Source organism: Cinclus cinclus, chromosome 21, assembly GCF_963662255.1.
Source record: "Cinclus cinclus chromosome 21, bCinCin1.1, whole genome shotgun sequence".
Classification (NCBI taxonomy): domain Eukaryota; kingdom Metazoa; phylum Chordata; class Aves; order Passeriformes; family Cinclidae; genus Cinclus; species Cinclus cinclus.
Genome location: NC_085066.1, coordinates 2,380,438 through 2,394,647, shown reverse-complemented (window position 1 = coordinate 2,394,647; position 14,210 = coordinate 2,380,438).

Genomic DNA, 14,210 nt, shown 5'->3' with positions numbered 1-14,210 from the left:
TACCTGCTTTTTCTCTGCCTGGCTTCTCAGCTGACTGTAATTCTGGTGGGTGGCTTTTCAGTCACAAATCTCTTTTGATCCTCTTTGCAATATTCTAATGCCTCATGTTTGGTTAATCCTCTTGCTGTGCTGCTGCCTGGGTTTTCCAGGGCTGCAGTTTGCATGTCTGCCTAGGCTTCATGCCTTAGTGCTGCTAGGTACTGATAAAAATTAAGTAAAAGAAGACTTGCATATAAATTAGGAATATTTATGTGGCTGGTATACTGCCTTATTTGGGGGAAAAAAAAAGTGAGTAAGATGTGGTATTTATTATATCTATTTGTGTTTTCCAGCCCTGCACACGGGGTAAGGGTGGTCTCTGCTCACCTGGAGGTAAGTGCCTGAGTGCACAGGGCTGGTGCAAAGCCCACCAGGGCTGCTGCTGGGCCCTGGGTGGCAGGAGCCACCTGTGTCCATGTTGCCTCTCATAGCCAGTGCATGCTCAGACTCACTGCTGACCTCCTGCCAAACACAATCTGCAGTTTCATAAATAGACTGAAAAAAGCCATAGCTGCCTCTTCCCCAAACAGAGCTCCTGGAGGGGGTTTATTTCTGCTGTTTGTGTTTTCCTCCATGATGAATGTGCAGTGCTGCTGTGGTGATTTAGCACCTGGCTTCTGTGGGCACCACAGAAGGAGCCATCGTGCAGAAAGGTTTCTTAGAAAAAAAAACAAGCCCGGTTATTGTTATGGTCTCGAGATGAGCCCTGGGCCCCAGGGCAGTGTGAACAGGGGAACAGGCTGCACTCCTGTCAGTGCCAGTGAGTATTCCTTAGCTGAAATGGGCAATCTCCCCCTGCTGGAAGAAATTCCACTCTTCTGGAAAACCATCATCTCGAGTGAGAATTAATACTCAATTTTTTGTCTGCTTCTGTATTCCCTGGGAGTCTTTGCTCTGTGGTTACTCAGAGGCTCTGACCTCACTGCCCTTGGGGAGAGTTTGGACAGTCCCAGGGAGTCAGCACCACAGTCCATTCCAGGACACAAAACCTGGAAAGCCCCAAGAGCAAAAATTTCATTTTAAAGACTCCTAAAATTGTCCAACTAGATTTCCATTACGAACTTTCTAATAATTTCTGGATTAATGACACTAATTGAAACTAAAGGATCTAACAACTATTACATTCAGCAGGATAAACATTTCTGCTGTTGATCATCTTAGAAGTTTCCCAGCCTAAATCATTCTGTGATTCTGGTTTCTTCTTTTTTTACTTTGATGCTAAGTATAGGTTGCTCTATGGGAGAAAAAAATACCCACATATATCATCTCATTTTTTTGAGCAGAGTGTCTTTATAGTGTAACTTCATCATAATTATCTTCTTAGCACATTTTTAAGCATCTAGACAAATTCTAAGTAGATAATGTTGGGTTTTTTTCCTGGATAATTTTGCAAATATGGCGACTTAAGCAGTTCTAAATATCTTTGCACAGGTGCTGCTGACTGAATGAAATTAATTTCTGCAACTCAGCCCCTATCCAATGAAGTCCTGCAGGACACACTGAAGTGTAAGTACATGAGTGAAACTGAGCATGTTCTTCAAGCTCTGCAGCTAAATGAGGTATTTTATCATTAAGAAAAGAAAAAAAACCCAAGTCTTTCACCGAATGTCTCATTGTGATGATCACAAAGTGCTTGGGGTTCTTTAATGGGTACAGAGTTCAGTACACACACTGATTTTTGGGTTTTTCCTTTGAGTTATAGCAGTATATGCACATCCAACTAACACCAAAACAGGTAAAACTAATAGCAATGGGTTGAACCTGTTTTAAATATTCAGGATCTCTTCATACAAGAAAGTGGAATTAGGCTTAACATCTATATTCTATTATATTTTAACTTAAATGTGAAAGCTATCAAACCTTTTTTTTGAGAGCAAGAAGATGGGACATTCCAAAAATAATAATGATCTAGAAATCAATGTTTTGCCCCAAGGTTTGGAGCAGTCGTGCAATCCCCACTGTCATGTACTTTTGGTAGCAACAGAGCTGAAAACTAGGGCAGCACTGAAGGACTGCCATGGCATGTGCTTGGACATCCTGTAATCATATTTGTTTAATTCACTTGCAGACATCAAGGAAATATTTTAAGAAAACAAAAGTTCTGAGAAAAGGTTTTGGTAAATCTCAGTTGTGCATAGAACAGTGAGAGCAGCTGAAAGTGGTGTATAATGAAAGAAAAATTAGGTATAAAAATAAAAGAAAAATCCATAGCTGAGGAAAAGAACACCTTTCCCATGCACAAAGATTTTGGAAATAGAGCCTTTATTTAGACAGCAATTTCTTAGTCTGTAAAGCTGTGTTGCAGTGACCTCCTTTGCATCATGGGTTTTATTTTGAAACTCTACCAAAGTACTTATCAGAAGGTGTTCACAGCATATCAGGTACAACTTCAAGGCTTTTGGATTATTAGGAGGTTTTAGTCAATAACAAAAATCTTCAGGGTTTCTAGCTCTTTAGACTCCATATTGATTCTTCTCAGACTACGCAGCATTTTCCAACCCTACAGTTAGTGGATGACTGCACATATAAATAGATTTTGTAAAGTCACCACGTGGCTGTGGGCATGCTGGGGGGAGCTCCTGGGACAGAGAGTGCTTGTCATGGCTTCCCTTTAACTCTTCAGCTGAATTAGAAATATGTACCTCAGTGAAGCCCTCCCTAATACCAGTGTCTGTATAGTTTAAAAAATGAATTGAGAAACAGAGCACGTGTTTCAGCCAGTGACCTCTCACTAGGGATTGAGTTGTGGTTGGATTTTGATAAATCCATGGAGTTTTGTAGCCCTTTTTTGAATGGCACATCAGAGGGTCATCAGTGAGTTCTTAAATGAATTTAAGCACTGCTTGGGAAAAACTACTGAATTTTCTCTGCTTTCTGTCAGAAAGGCAGGGAGAATCTGACCCAGTGTCTGTGGTGAGCAGACTGATGGACTTGACCATCCCAGCAGCACCTTGGCAAAACCAGAACATGGGCCACTGCTGCCACCCGGCCAACCACACAGCTCTTCACATCAGAGGATGTGGCAGAAAGCTGGAAAGCTGGAAATTGGGCTCAATTTACTGGTGAAATGGGAGGGAGCCTGGTGCAGAGGAGGATGTAAGTAGTCCAGAAATGAGAGTAGGATGTTGTGGGTCTGTGGGACAGAGAAGAAGAGGAATTGAAGGCTTGGAGAGGGGTTCGCAGGTGTGGAGGAACTGTGAAAGGTAGCAAGGGCAGGAACTGTGAAATTGTATCAGAGGGAGGCAGAAACCAGATTTCATTTATTCTGTTACCCTTGGACACAGTCATTAAAACTTTGCCATCTGGTGCAGAGGTTAAGTGACAGTTTCTAACCCAGAAGAAGTAGGTTAGCAGTCTCTTACCCAGGTTCCTCTGGAGCTTCAGCACAGCTGAACCATCCAGTCTGGGTACTACTCCAGGAGTTCCAGTGCTAACACCATTCCCTGACCTCTGTGGTTCAGTTTGCACCAGTTTCCCCCATTGCAGCTGTATTGATGCTGCATCCACATCATTCTGGGGTGAACACATGCACACAGAGCAGAGTGTGCCAAGAGTTTAGAGGGTTTGGGCTGTATTGTAGGAAGAACTAGCAAACTTCAATAAGCAAATTACTAATGAAAAACAGTTAATAAATAAATAAATACCAGGTCTTATGACAACAAAAAATCAAACTTGCTTTAAAACAATTTCTTCTGGAGGGAGACTGTCTTCTTTACCCCTACAGGAAAATGCTTTCAGGCACTGAAATTCAGGAGAGGGGCGCAAGAGGCAGCATTATCTGACAAGTTGAGTTGCAGGAAAGGTTTTGATGCCTGTGCCCTCCCAAACTAGTCTGTGCCCAGCAAGAGTTCCTGCATCCTGGCAGGGCAGGGGACCTTGAAGTCCCCATAGCCACACTCCCTGCACAACTGCTGCACCTCTGAGGCCTCCATGTTGGGGGCTGGTGTACCTCAGATTTGGGTGTTGTGGTTTTCAACATCAGAGCACCCACATCTGGCCCCAGCCTTGCACACTGAAATGCTTTACAAGCTTTAAATATTTCATCAACTGCCTGGCCTGTGCCTGGCTGTAGTCATTTCAAATGGATGCTCTGCATTTAAAAACACTGACTGCTTTGCCTCAGCCCAACATAATCAGCTGTCTTTCAAACTCCACAGCTAATAAAATATTAAATCCATTTTGGCACCCAGAAATAAATGTGGGCTTGAGATTCTCGTCAAATGTATCTCCCACTCCTTAGCTCCCTGTCCCTGCCACATCACATGAGGTGCTGCTGCTCAGGACAAGGTGGGTTATTGGGTGGTGGCACAGGAGATGAGCAGTGCACCAGGACCAGAGTTATTTTCTACTGGGATGCAGTGAAGTGATCCAGTCAGGCACCAGCTGTGCTTGCGGCCTGTGGAATGTCTGCCCCACGGCTCCACATTGCTCAGTGGGAGCTGTATTCATGTGAAAGCTGAAGATAAAAGTAGAACCTTGCGTTAGAAACCAGGCTAGAATAATAAAGAGCACAGTTACCATATGCCTATAGAAAGATATTCATAATTTAGTTACAAAATTCTTGTTTAAAAACAGGATACAGTTTAAAAAACATTGTTGTAGCAATACCACTGTGTTAATGCAAGGTGACCATGCCTTTCCAGTACTTCATCTTGCTTTAATTCTCAGGGCTAGGAGTTTATTTGATTTTCTCCTCCAGCCACCTACAGGTGAGCTGAAACAGTAATAAAACATCTGCACAAAATCTGCCCAGGTCAGCAGGTCCCAAGTCAAAGCTCGTTGAAATCAGAGGGCACAGTGTCACCAGCTTGAACAGATTTTGGGTCGGGTTCCTCAGACCTGCCCCTGCAAACACTTGCAGCACGTGCTGAGTGCCCAAGGGGCTTTAATTCTGGCTGAGGAACTTGTCACTTAAAAATCACATGTGTGAGGACCTGGAGCTGATGAGGACCTGAGGTTGCCTGCCCTGGGAGCTGCTGCTAAGGGTCGAGCTTTGGTCTCCTGTTGCACCCCAGCACTAGAAACTCTGCCTTTGGTCTCTAAGGGAGCGTTGTTCCCATTAGAGCTGGATGAAATGAGTGTGTACAAACCCTGTGCACAGCACTTAGCAGCACAATGCTTTCTCCAGGCTCCAAAGGCAATAATTAGTAAAATATGTGGGGTTTTAAGTTCACAGGTGGACTGTTTGCAAGTAATGAGTGTAATATTGTATGCTGTTGTTGGGTGGTCACAACAGCTGTGGCAGCAGTCCTTTTGCACAAGGAACTGCTGGATTTTGTTGGTGGATGTGTACAGGGGTGGCTTCCTGCTCTCTGTCTCCCAGCTTTCCAGGCTAGGGAGAGGTTCCCACTCACTGGAGAGCAGAGGGATGTTGTTCTTATTTTTCTGTACCTGTCCATCCCCTGCACAGGGCCCTGCGCAGCCCCTGCAGCAGTGCACTGGATAACCTGTGACCAGCAGTTACAGTGGTATTTCTCTTGACAAATGTTACCAGTGTAATGTTTTCTTTGGCTTTGAAAACTCTGCTAGAAATTCCTTGGCATGCCAGTGAATTGGAACTGACTGAAAGTGTGTTAGAAACCTACTTGACAATTGGAGACCTGCTTGGCAGTAATCACAGAGGTGCTGCAGCATGTCCAGGAGCAGGCAACAGAGCTGGGTGAAGGGGCTGGAGGGTCAGTCCTACGAGGAGGGGCTGAGGGAGCTGGGGATGTTCAGTCTGGAGAAAAGGAGGCTCAGAGGAGACATTATTGCTTCCTAGAGCTACCTGAAAGGAGGGTGTTGTGAGATGGGTTGGCCCCTTCTCCCAAGGAACAGCAAGAGATCCAGAGGAAATGGCCTCAGGTTATACCAGGAGAGGTTTAGGTTGGATATTAGAAAAAAATCCTTCATCGAAGGGGTGGCCAAGCATTGTAACAATCTGCCCAGGAAAGTGGTGGAGTCACCATGCCTGGAGCTATTTAAAAGCTGTGTAGGTGTGCCACTAAGGGACGTGTTTTAGTGGTGGATTTGATGATCTTGAGGTCCTTTCCAATGTAAATGATGATCCTCTGATTCTATAAAACCTGCCTAAACAGATAGCCAGAATAGCCAGAGCTCAGCACAGGCACTGAAAGCGAGTGCTGACTCCAGAGAGGGGCACGAGCACGGTGCCCAGCCCTGCACACTCCTGGCTTTTAGCCTGTTGCTGTAGGACAAGCCAGGGCCAGCATGAGCCTTGTTGTGTCCCCAGGCCTGTCACCATCAGGGCCAGGAGACTCCTGCGAGTCCTGGGCTCTGTTTGCCAGCCCCAGCCAGGCATGAGCTCTGTGACAGCCTCCCAGAGATGATGCCCAGGCATGCTCATGTGTATTGTACAGTAGCTGGGGTGTCAAGAACTCCCCAAAGGCAGTCATGCTTTACCCAGGGTGTCTGTTTGCAGACTCTCTTACAAAATAGTTCTCAGTTTTAGCATAGCTTTTATTTCTGAAAATTGAAAATGTTATTTTAGTTTGCTCAGCTCCTTCATTCTGGAAGTTTTCTTTTGAAATGGGGAAGTATACCAAAGAGCTTTGGTATAATTAATACTTCTCTGTGGTTGTACGTGATTTGATTCTGCCTGACAGGATAAAATCAGAGAAGCATCACTCACTGAGGCCTCTCCCCCAGTCTTTCCCACTGCTTGTTTTTTTTGTTTGTTTGTTTTGTTTTAATGCTCACCAGTCCTTGTGTGGTCAATGTGTTCTGGCACCTCAGTGCTGTCCCAGGGCTGAGTGGAACATGCAAATGTGATGGTCCTAAGCTTTTATATGGCAACTCCATTCTTTGAACATGCTTTTCCACATTTCACAGAATTGTTAGGGTTGTTGGAAAGGGCCTGTGGAGATCATCCAGCCCACCCCTCCTGCCAAGGCAGGGTCACCTGGACCAGGTAGCACAGGAATGCACCCAGGTGGGTTTTGAGTCTCTAGAGAGGGAGACCCCACGACCTCACTGGGCACTGTTCCACTGCTCTGCCAGCCTCAGTGTAAAGTTCTTCCTCATGCTGAGATGGAACTTGCTGTGTTTTACTTTGTGGCCATTGCTCCTCACCCTGTTGCTGGTCACCACTGGAAAGAGTCTGGCACCATGCACTCGGATGAGGATATTTGAGATATTTATATGTAATGACGAGATCCCCTCTCAGTTTTCTCTAATCCAGACTAAAGGGGCCCAGCTCCTGCTGTCTCTCCTTGTGACAGAGAGCTCCAGATCCCTCAGCATCTTTGTGACCTCCGCTGGACCCTCTCCAGCAGCTCCTCGCCTTTTTTGTACCGAGGAGCCCAGACCCGGACACGGCACTCCAGGTGTGCCTCACTAGGGCTGAGCAGAGTGCGGAGCACGAATTAAAGGAGGAGAAACCAATAAGAGGCGGCTTTCCTGCCCGGATGATTTTTTTTTTATTTTTTTTTTAACGGCAGGGCCGGTATCTCCGGGCGGGGCAGGAGCTCAGGTGCCGGCGGTGGGGTCCAGCTCGGGGCTCGGCGGCGCTCCCGGCCCCGGCCCCGGCCCCGCCCGGCCCCGCCCGGCCCCGCCCGGCCCCGCCCGGCCCCGCCCGGCCCCGCGGAGGGCGGGGAGCGCCCGGCGGAGCGGCGGGAGCGGCGGCGGGCGCGGGGCCCTCCCGGCGCTACCTGTGCGAGCGCCGCGGGGCCGGGCGGTGGCCGGGAGGCTCTCCCAGCATGGACTTTGACGGTGGGTTTGCGTCTTTGCCGTTCAGGAGCCTGGAGGAGGCGGCGTCGGTGGGACGAGGGGCCGGATCCCGCGGGCACCGCCGGAGGACGGGGCAGCCCGGCGGCCGGGCACCGTGCGCGGCGGGGCCGCGCTTCCAGCACGCTGCTCGCACGGACACCGCCCCGCCGCGCCGGTACGTGCCCGGCTCCATCGCCCCGAGCCGCGCCGGGGCCGGGAGGGAGGAGGGATGCCCGGCCGCGGGCAGCGCTGGCCTGAGGCCGCCTGAGGCTCGTGTGCTGCGGGCGAGCAGGGAGGGAGAGAGAGAGACAGAGAGAGACAGAGAGAGCCCTGCTTTGAGGTGAGGTTTTCAGGACGGCCGGCGCTGCTGCTTTACTCCTCCCATCAGCTCGCGGCGAGGCTCTGCCGGCCACGGACTCCTCCGACCTGAGCAAAGCGGAGGTGCCGCTCCCGCCGGGCACCCTGAGGAAAGGTGGTGCTACGGACAGCGGTGAGAGCGATGCGGAGCGGGAAGGTAAACGGCGTGGCTGCTTCTCTCCAAGCGGTGTTCCTGCCGTGAGGAAGACGTGAGACTGCTGTATTTGCCGGCCGAGGTGATGTGAGGGTCTGTCAGCCCCTGCTTTGCCATGGGTGCCTTCCCAGGCTTCCACGCCGACCCTTATATAGAGCAGGTTGCCTTCATCTGGCACGTTATAAAATACTGATTTAATAATGCAAGACCTGTCACGGCAAAAATTGTTAAACATCCAGAAATATTTTATGCTTTCTCATAGTAAGTAGCAGTCCGAATTAGGTTTCTAAATGTAGTAATTTTTCTAAAAAGGCGGAAAAACAGAAGGGTTTATCCTGTAGCCTTAACAAAGTGGCATTTTTAACCTTCAAGTACATACAAGTTAGTTTTCCTCTGAACATCACCTTCTGCTGTGACCATTCTTGTTTTAAAATCACCTTGGTTTGTGCCAGTTGCCCAAGGGGTTGGGCAGAGGCTCGGGACGCTGGCGGCCCTGGGGACAAGGTGTTTCCATGGGCAGGGTGCTGGGGGGCAGAGCTGGCAGCGGTGCCGGCCTTGCCGCTTCCCAGGCGCGAAGGCGGCGGCTGCTGGAAGTGGGAGCTGGCACGTTGGGAGTGATGGAATTCAAGGAAACAAATAGTGGGGGAGAAGCCGTGAGACAGAGTGGTTTTTAAAGCTGACATACAGTTTTTTGTTGCAATTCGGGGTAGCTTTCGTACAGTTGGAGTATCTGGTTGTTAACTCCTCACTTTGTCCTCTTGCTCCTCAGTTTGTGTAAGTCAGTAGTAACAGTTTGATTTTAAAACGTGAGGTTGTGTTTTCCTGTGCCTTCCTGTGTGAGATGTGGAAAAATGTCTTTTCTGGTGCGTTCCTAATTCCCATTTCCCTTTTTATAATTGGCTTCTGGAGATTAAAGACCAGAAGGAGGTCGTGTGCTGCTTTTATTGTGCTCTTCTGTGGTTGATCCTGGGCAGATCTTGACCGTCTCCTTCTTTCTGACTTTAATTTGTGTTAATCCAGTGGAGCCTTTGGCTTCCTGAGGGCATCACAAAGCCAGGCAATGTCCCTCATTCATACCTTATGCTCTGCAGCTCCATAGGTTTCGTGGTTGAATCTTGTGACAGCCACTACAATAAAACCCGACCCTGCCAGCCTGAGACACCGATCCACTGTTTTAGCTGCTGCTGTTCCTGAGTTCCTGCTGGCAGGATCCCCAGGCTGGGCAGCAGCCAGCAATAAATGGCTGCAGGAGGGGCTTTTCTTGCTCGTAAAGATTTGTGCATCCCTTTTCATTGTCTGCAGCTCTGTCTCTGCCTGGCACCTGTGGATGACAGCAATGCACCTTTACAAACTAGGCTAATTCCTGAGCCTTAGCCTGAAAGTAGCTTAATGTTTCAATGTGTTCCTGAAGAGGACTGTCAGTAGGAAGGCTGTGACTCAACAATTGAGTTGATGGGATGGAAGTTTTGCAGTATATGTAAGAAAATTCCTGTTTCCACTCTAGAGCATTGCAATAAACCAAGAGGCTGGGCCCAGCGCTGTGCCTTAGAGCACTCTAACCTCAGTGTGGGACTTGGACACCTTTGGTGGTGTGCCTTTTGTCTTCTCTGCTGTGGGGATGGTCTTCAGACCATGGATTTGCAGCTAGTACAGATGGAGAGCTGTGGGCTTTGCTGAATTGTTGAACCTGCATCCTTTGGTGTTATGCAGGGTAAGGAAACAGCTGTACTTACCCATCAAAAACTTTATATCCATTTCTGATATTTCCTTTCCATTTGCTCACCAGTTTTGAGCATTATTTTGTATTTGAGGTCTTGGAGAATTTTGGATCTCCTCTATCACTGTTAGCTTTCCCTTCCAAGGGCATTCCTCTATAGTTTCTGTAGTTGGGTTCCTTAAGCCTTGGCTAAGCTTCCTGCAGGTGGAGTTTCTGAGAAGTGCTGCATCTTCTTTATGCCTTACAGCCTCATTCCAAGGCCTTAATTGCTAAGGGAATCCATTGGTTCCCTGTTAACCACCAAAAAAACAGGCTTCCATCAATGGTAGGCATCCTTCTCCTGTTCCTGTGGGGGCAGTTAAGTTAATGTTCCCTCTTGTCCATGGTCTGGCAGAGTCTGTACTGGTGCATACATGTATTCTGAGACAATGGAGGGAAAACCATTGTAAGCATTTATGTCCAAATTTGGACTAACAGCAGTCTGTATGGCTGTTTGGACAAGTAGCTGAGGTAAAATAAGAGCAGAACCTGCAAGAGGTTTTTAGCATCTTGTTCTCCAATGGCCTTCAGGCTGCCCCCCCTGAGCTGTGTGTGCAGTTCTGGTGAATAAACTGCTGTAGTGGAGGGAGGATTTCAGGACAGGCCAACTGGGTACAGTTTTGCTTTCATGAAATTAGACAGCTAGGAAGCACACAGTGTTCTTTGCTTTTAACAAGACTTCTTTTTCCTGGATGAAGAATAACATTGTGGCTGCCGAAGGCTGTACCTACTTATGTTGCTGTTCTCTGAACTACTGGTATTTTCACCCAAAGGTTTCTTTTGGTACTTCATCTTTGTTTGCCACTTCCCAAGGCTTGGTAAGATTGCTAGAACAGTGCAGAAAGCATTTATTTTTGTTACTGTGGTTGTGCATCTTGGAGAGGGGGCAGACTGCTTCTTGATTTTTGTTGGAGTTTTTGCCTTTTTAATTTTTTTTTTAAGTCAGAACTGGTTTTAGGTTTCTAGAATTTGTCAGCATAAAACATCTACACAGCTGTACTGTTTAACAGCAAAAACACCCCACTTGTACTGTGCATGTAAATCATAAAGTGAAGTAAGAAGAAACATTTTCTTCTCTGTTTTTCCCTCTAGTTTGAAGATTTTCATATTCCTTAACTGCATTGCTAAAGTGCTTGAGAGATGAAATGTGACATGGAAATTGCCTCCATTAAGTAACTCTGTGTTCTGACAAAGGAGGTTGTAGGCAGGTGGGGCTGTCTCTTCTCTCAGGTAAAAAGCAATAGAACCAGACCTCAGTTTGTGCCAGGAGAGGTTTAGCAAAGATTCTCCACTGAAAGGTGATCAGGATTGGAACAGGCTGCCAAGGGAAGTGGTGGAGTCACCATTCCTGGAGGTATTTAAAAGACGTGGAGATGTGGTCCTTGGGGACAGATTTTAGTTGTGGACATGGAAGTGCTGGGATAATGGTAGGACTTGATCTAAAAGGCCTTTTCCAACCAAACCAATTTTATGATTCTGTGATCAGCTGTACTCTTATTGAAAAACCTTTTCCAGTAAACTAGCGGTGTGCCTGATTTGGAAAAGCAAATGTGTCATTTCCCCATTCAGTTATAAACTGGCTTAGAAGCCTGGAAAAGCTTTATCAATTCCAGCCGTGGAGGGGAAGAGCTCAAGCCTTTGAAATTCCAGCACATACCTCGAGACAGATAACCAGGAGACTTCTCACTTCCACTCTAATCCTGCACAGCAGTTGTTTGCTGCTGCTACATCCAGCCTTTTCCAATCTGCAGCTCTTATCTCTTGTTGGCACTAAGTGATAGGAGAGGGAGGGGATGGCTCTGAGAGGAAGGAGATCTGGTTTTGCTTTTCATGTCCTGAGTTGTTTTGGGATATTTGGGTATCAGTGACTGCCTGAGGCAGCAGAATCTTTTTTGTACTGTGCTTGTCTTAAAGTAACTGTAGCTTTTTGAAACTTCATTTTCCTATGATTAGTTGATGAGCTGTTACAGTGAATGTTATGCAGTGCATCTTCTCTGTAGGACTTGCAGGAAGCTGGATGTTAGGGAGAGGCAGAACTGAAAGCCTGATGGGTAGGACTGCTCTGGGAGCCCCTGCCTGAGGCTGCTTTGCACGGGGAGCTGTGAGTCCTGCAGAGATGGAGGGGATGCTGTGCACTGAGTGAATGATTCATCCCTCTGCCATTTATGTGCTGCTGCTCTGCTGAGAGCTGCAGAGCATCCAAAGGCCAATGCCACGTGTGCTCCTGAATTACAGCCCACCTTGTTAGGGAGAGGCAGACAGAGGATGTTCTGGGTTTCCTCTCTGTTATTACATGGAGGGTGTGAATATTTTATGTGGTTGGGTACAGTTCAGAGGTGAGGATGCCTAAGTGCTGTTTGGTTACCTCTGCTGGTAGATCACCTGCCCAAACTCCAACTTTGAATGCCTTTGTTCAGACTTTATTGTTTCTGTGATAATGGCAGCACTGGGATTGTCTGACTGTTCTCCCTGTGTCCTTGGATGATCAAGGTCTCAGCAGAAGCTTTGAGAGGGAGAAGGGAAAACAGGAGAGAACTTTTGAGATTAGGCAACAGATGGGGCACATTACCCTTCCCATATCCTTGCTGAAATCCTCCTGACCTGGACTTGCTGTGGGAGGAGGTTGGCATCCTGCAGATGGTCAGGAGCCACTTGCCCAAGCAGTGGCCCCACTCTGAGCCTGGCTTAGGTGCTGTGTATAAATTGTTGCAGCCTGTCATTCAATCTAATTTATTAAGTGCTGTATCATCCTTTTACCTTTGTCAAAGTCAAGTTCTGTGTGGGAGAAAAGGCAGGCAGGCTTGTGCAAGGCCAGCACTGCAGATTTATCACCTTGGTAATAATGTGCACCTCTGACATCCTGGAGAGGGCTAAGCTCTGTTCCTGGGTTCCCTTTGCAGAGTCCCAGACGTGAAGCTGGCTGTGCTCTCCTGGGGACCAGGGGACAACCTGTTAGAAGCAGATGTGGTTCTGGTAAGTGGCACTCTGAGCTTCTTCTGCTGATACCCAGGGGAAAACTGAAAGCCTCCCTGCTGGAGGAGGACTCATATTTGAACCAGAAAGTTTGGTTCTGTCATAGCAGGAATTATTTGCTGCCTTCAGCTGGGCAAAGTTGCACATTTTGAAGCTGTTTTGAAAACCATGACTTATTTTTAATCTGGTGACTGCTGTAACATAAAGTGTTGCAGGAAGCAGTTTCTTATAGTGTAATATTGAACTTCAGGATCTGTTTCCTGAGGTTCTCATGGATGCAAAGCATTTAAGTGCAGGAACTTACCTGCTTATGATGGCTACAGATGTTGTATAACAGCAAAATGCTTGCTCCTCTGTCTGTTTTCATCATCTGATATTATCATATTGCAGAGGCCACTGAAACCCTTATTTTTTGATATCTCATGTTTACCTTTTTGCAATTATTTTTACTGATTATTTTAATGCTTTAAAACTTCTGTTTGTTTTTAAAAATTATAGTTATGTGATTTATGCTTTTTTCTTCTATTTTATATTGTCTAATAGTGAATTGCAGGCATCTTTTCACCAGTTTTGTTTCCTTCAGTGGTTAGAAATGAACTTATCTTGGCAGGAAACAGTTTTCCAGGCTGGCAAAAAGTCTGCTTAGCCCTTGGGTGCCCAACGAGTTCAGCTACCACCCCCTCAATATTTTCTCTCTCCTAGTATTACCAAAGTAAATAAAGTAATAGTTGAAAAAAACACCTGAACTTACCTTTGGGAACTTCCAATTCCAATATGGAATTGATTGTTTTCAAGACTTTCATTAAAATCATACATAGTATTTGTTGTGTTCAAGTTAAATGAAGCATTTAAAAACATTTTGACTGTGCATCCAGTAAAATTGAGCACAACTAGAAGCCTGTATTTTTCAGATGAATAAATCAGCACATCACCTACTGTAGAACACATCTCTAAAAAGAGAAGATGAATTCTGGTTTGTGATGGTGCTGCTTTAGCTCCTGGTTGAGAGTGAGCAGAGCAGGCAGAGCTCGCTGAGCTCTAGCTCCAGCTAAGCCCAGCAGCTTTGCCACGTGAGGAACTGTGCTGCAGAGCTCTTGGCCTGAGCCCCAAACCATCTATGCAGTGATGTCTGGGGCACAGCTGGCCACAGAGCACTGACAGAAACAGGCTCCCATCACAGTTTTGCCTTGTGCAGTTACAGGATGAAACACGGTGCTGTGGGGA